This window comes from Labeo rohita, unplaced genomic scaffold, assembly GCF_022985175.1.
Source record: "Labeo rohita strain BAU-BD-2019 unplaced genomic scaffold, IGBB_LRoh.1.0 scaffold_2580, whole genome shotgun sequence".
Taxonomy (NCBI): Eukaryota; Metazoa; Chordata; class Actinopteri; order Cypriniformes; family Cyprinidae; genus Labeo; species Labeo rohita.
This window is the reverse complement of record NW_026128859.1, coordinates 1-5,481: the sequence shown is the minus strand read 5'-3', so window position 1 is coordinate 5,481 and position 5,481 is coordinate 1. Positions and strand designations below refer to the sequence as shown.

At 48.4% G+C, this 5,481-nt stretch overlaps 1 pseudogene; it reads left to right on the top strand.

Annotated features, from left to right (window-relative positions):
• Positions 1-587: 587 nt before the first annotated feature.
• Positions 588-3,396, top strand: LOC127159867 (uncharacterized; annotated as a pseudogene).
• The last annotated feature ends 2,085 nt before the right edge of the window (positions 3,397-5,481 follow it).

Sequence of the window (5,481 nt, the reverse complement as noted above, 5' to 3'; positions counted from 1 at the left end):
ACATATCAAGAAGTGTCTTTCTGCATTGTAAATAACATTCCTTTCATGCATGTGAAACATTTTTAATGTGGGTCAGCTTTTTCATGAAACTGCACAAACTAGCCTTTTCTGACTGTGAAAAGACGTTTTAGAGCGTTTCCAAGCATGTCTTGGTTTCACGAACTGAGATACCTAAAATCAGGCTCTAACTCTAACTGAATTTTCATATGCAAAAATTTCTAACACATCAAGAAGTGTCTTTCTGCATTGTAAATAACATTCCTTTCATGCATGTGAAACATTTTTAATGTGGGTCAGCTTTTTCATGAAACTGCACAAACTAGCCTTTTCTGGTGGTTACTCGCGCGGTTGCCAGGTTACAGCTTGACTGGCCACGCGAACAAGAGACCCCCAAACATAGTAAGCTAGAGGATAGGTTTCTGTCCGGTGGCAGGGGGAGAAACAACAACATCAGTTTCTCCCCTTTTTCGAGGACCTCCATGATGAGCTGTCTAAGTCATGGAGTAAACCATATACTTCTCGCATCTTTGTGCCTTCGACGTCGACTTTTCGACTATCGTGGGTGCAAAGTCGCGGGGTATACGGAGATGCCTCGGGTTGAAGAGACGCTCGCGAGCTATCTCTCGCCCGAATCCGCATCTTCGATAAAGAAACCTACCCTCCCCCCCACTAAACCGTGTCGTGTGACATCGTCTTTAGTGGGTAAAGCTTATCAAGCTGCAGGTCAGGCTGGTGCTGCGCTGCACACTATGGCTGTGTTACAGGCATACCAGGCTGACCTGTTGAAGGATTTGAGTGCGGGCAGTACCATCGACGAGGAAGCATTTTCTGAGCTTCGTCGAGCCACAGATCTGTCTCTTCGTGCGACCAAGCAAACGGCCCGTGCCATCGGTCGTTCTATGAGCGCTTTGGTCAGCACGGAGAGGCATCTGTGGCTGAATCTAACAGGCATTAAAGAGAAGGATCGTGTGTTTCTGTTAGATTCCCCTGTTTCTCCCTCTGGTTTGTTTGGTGACTCGGTGAGCACCGTAGTCACCAGATTCAAAGAGGTGAAGAAACACGAGGAAGCGTTCGTCCAGTTTCTTCCTCGCCGCACTCAAGGGGAGGGGCCGTCTGCCACCCAGCCCCGCCCCGGTCCTTCAAAAGCCAGGGAGGTTAAAAAGCAGAGCGTGGCTGAGCGTGCTCCCCCTCGTAGAGACTGGGGACAGGCTCGCCGCGCTCAGCAACCTCCCAAGCCAGACCTCAGGACTATTATTAACAGAAAGCGGAAGTCCTGATGGTCTGGCGCCCGATCTGGTGGGGGTAGTCCCCGCGGGATGGGGCGCGTTCAAGATCTCTTCGCCCCTTCCCGATACCCTCACAAAACCTCTCCATCCCCGCCACCTCTCGTGCCTCGGGGGCAGCGGTTTCCAGCGGAGTGTTAGATGTACCGTTGTTTCCGACGGTCGTTCGGGACGCGGAACATCTAACATCCCCTCAAAAGGAAGTATTAAAATTAATACCACTCTCGGAGAGTCTGGCAGCGTGGAAACTTCTGCCAGGCATCTCTGCGTGGGTATTAAGCACAGTACAGAAAGGATACAGAATCCAATTTTTCCGTCGTCCTCCGCATTTCAACGGCGTGGTTTTCACTTCCGTGAAACCGGAGCTGATGCACGTACTGTCACAAGAGCTACAAACTCTTCTGAGCAAAGAGGCCATAGAACATGTTCCTCTTCCAGAGAGAGAGTCGGGCTATTACAGCAGATACTTCCTGGTTCCCAAAAAGGATGGGGGGCTGCGTCCAATCTTAGACCTTCGAGGCTTAAACCATTCAGTCAAAGCGCTCAAGTTCAAGATGTTAACTGTCAAGACGGTCGTGACGCAGATTCAACATCACGATTGGTTCGTCACGATCGATCTAAAGGATGCATATTTCCACATAGAAATATTGCCACAACACAGGAAATTCCTGAGGTTCGCTTTCGGGCGAAGCGTACCAATTTCGGGTTCTTCCATTCGGCCTAGCCTTGTCACCCCGCACATTTACAAAATGCATGGATGCAGCACTGGCTCCGTTACGACTCCAGGGCATTCGCGTTTTGAACTATATCGACGATTGGCTGATACTGGCACAATCGCGAGAGATAGCGCTCCAACACAGAGACATCGTGTTAGCTCATGTGGTTTCTCTAGGGCTGAGACTCAACACCAGCAAGAGTGTTCTTTCTCCTGCCCAGAGAACGACTTATCTCGGGATCGTTTGGGATTCGATCACGATGCGGGCACGACTGTCTCCCGCTCGGATCGAAACCATTCGGCAGACCATGAGCAAGGTCAGGCTAGGCCAAGAGCACTCTGTTCATCAGTACCAGAAGATGCTAGGTCTTATGGCATCAGCATCCACGGTGATCCCTCTGGGGCTGTTGCACATGAGACCGTTTCAGTTGTGGCTAAAAGCCAGAGGGTTTCATCCAAGAGCCAATCCTCGAAGGCAAATAAAAGTGACGCGCCGCGGGCTTCGTACACTATCTCCGTGGCTCAGACCCCGGTTCCTCACCTTGGGTCCCACTCTAGGGCGCCGTGTCGTCGCAGACTGCTAACGACAGACGCCTCCCTGGTAGGCTGGGGAGCGGTCTTGGAAGGCCGTCCAGCTCAAGGGAAATGGGAGGGCCATCAGCTCGATTGGCACATCAATTGCCTCGAGCTGATGGCTGTATTTCTGGCTCTGAAATATTTTCTCCACCAATTGAGAGGCTGTCATGTCTTGGTGCGGGTGGACAATACAGCGGCAGTCTCTTATTTAAATCACCAGGGAGGTCTGCGCTCACGCAACCTGAACAGAATAGCGAGGCAGATTTTTCTCTGGGCCCAGGACAAGTTCCTGTCACTCAGGGCAGTATACATTCCAGGGCAGTGGAATGTGGGAGCAGATTTACTGTCCAGACAGACACTACCGACGGGGAATGGAAACTCCACCCGGAGGTAGTGAAACAGATCTGGACCAGATTTTACGAAGCGGAGGTGGACCTCTTCGCCTCCCAGCAGACTGCGCAATGTCCCCTCTACTTCTCTCTGAGTCACCCAGCTCCGTTGGGTCTGGATGCGATGGCGCACTCATGGCCCAATATGCGCCTGTATGCGTTTCCCCCAGTCTCTCTGCTCCCGGGAGTTCTAGCCAGGGTTCGCCAACAAGGGTCTTGCCTCTTGCTGATAGCGCCGCGTTGGCCGAACAGAGTATGGTTCTCGGAGATAATATCTCTCCTCGACGGCTCGCCGTGGGCGATTCCGGAGAGGAGGGACCTTCTGTCTCAGGCGGAGGGAACGATATTCCATCCCAGGCCCGATCTGTGGAATCTTCACGTTTGGCCCCTGAGGGGAACCAACTGAGAGACACTGGGCTTTCGCCTGCTGTTATTGAGACCATCCTAAGTGCTAGGGCTCCCTCCACTAGGAAGAATTATGCCGCTAAATGGGGTGTTTTTGAAAGGTGGTGTGTTAAACATAATGTAGATCCGGTTAACTGCCAGATTGCTTCAGTACTGGACTTCATGCAGGAGAAATTGTCAACAGGCACGTGTCCTGCTACTCTTAGGGGCTATGTGGCCGCTCTTTCGGCTTGCCATGCCCTGATTGATGGGGCACCACTCGGGAGTCACCCTCTGCTCTCTCGCTTCCTTCGTGGGGCTAGGAGACTGAGGCCTCCAGTGAAAACCAAGATCCCTTCATGGGACTTAGCTATAGTTCTTGAGGGTCTGGTTGGAACCCCCTTTGAACCTTTAGAATCAGCATCTGATAAACTTCTGACTCTAAAAATGGTTTTTCTCATGGCAATAACTTCCTTGAAGAGAATTGGGGATATGCAGGCCCTGTCTATCTCTCCTTCCTGCTTAGACTTTGCCCCAGGGATGGTTAAAGTGATTCTGCATCCTCACCCTGATTACCTGCCCAAAGTTCCATTCTCGGCTGCACATCCGGTCATTCTAGAAGCCTTCTGTCCTCCACCGTTCATAACGCCGGAGCAGGAGAAATCTCATAGACTGTGTCCAGTCCGTGTTCTTCAGGCCTACGTCCACCGCACTAGCCAGTGGCGTAAGTCAGAGCAACTCTTTGTTTGTTATGGTGTTCATAACAGGGGAGCAGCTGCCACCAAGCAGACTATGTCTCATTGGGTCAGGGATGCTATTGCTCTTGCCTATGAGGCGCGCAGTCAAGCTCCGCCTATAGGTCTTAGAGCTCACTCCACCAGGTGAGTCGCCTCTTCTAGTGCTTTGGCGAGAGGCGCCCCCTACAACAGGTTTGTGATGCGGCAGGTTGGTCCTCTCCGCACACATTCATAAGATTTTATAGTTTGGATGTTGCACAAACTAGCCTTTTCTGACTGTGAAAAGACGTTTTAGAGCGTTTCCAAGCATGTCTTGGTTTCACGAACTGAGATACCTAAAATCAGTATTGGCGTTCATAGAATGCTCTAACTAAGCGTTTTATGAACTGAGGCTCTAACTAAATTTCATATGCAAAAATTTCTAACACATCAAGAAGTGTCTTTCTGCATTGTAAATAACATTCCTTTCATGCATGTGAAACATTTTTAATGTGGGTCAGCTTTTTCATGAAACTGCACAAACTAGCCTTTTCTGACTGTGAAAAGACGTTTTAGAGCGTTTCCAAGCATGTCTTGGTTTCACGAACTGAGATACCTAAAATCAGTATTGGCGATCCTAGAAGGCCCTAACTGAGCGTTTTATGAACTGAGGCTCTAACTAAATATGATATACAAAAAATTTCTAACATATCAAGAAGTGTCTTTCTGCATTGTAAATAACATTTCTTTCATGCATGCATAACATTTTTAATATGGGTCAGCTTTTTTCATGAAACTGCATGAACTAGCCTTTTCTGACTGTGAAAAGATGTTTTAGAGCGTTTCCAAGCATTCCTTGATTTCACGAGATGAGATGCCTAAAATCAGTATTGGCGATCCTAGAAGGCTCTAACTAAGCGTTTTATGAACTGAGGCTCTAACTAAATTTCATATGCAAAAAATTTCTAACACATCAAGAAGTGTCTTTCTGCATTGTAAATAACATTCCCTTCATGCATGTGAAACATTTTTTAATGTGGGTCAGCTTTTTCATGAAACTGCACAAACTAGCCTTTTCTGACTGTGAAAAGACGTTTTAGAGCGTTTCCAAGCATGCCTTGGTTTCACGAACTGAGATGACTAAAATCAGTATTGGCGATCCTAGAATGCTCTAACTAAGCGTTTTATGAACTGAGGCTCTAACTAAATTTCATATGCAAAAAATTTCTAACACATCAAGAAGTGTCTTTCTGCATTGTAAATAACATTCCTTTCATGCATGTGAAACATTTTTAATGTGGGTCAGCTTTTTCATGAAACTGCACAAACTAGCCTTTTCTGACTGTGAAAAGACGTTTTAGAGCGTTTCCAAGCATGTCTTGGTTTCACGAACTGAGATACCTAAAATCAGTATTGGC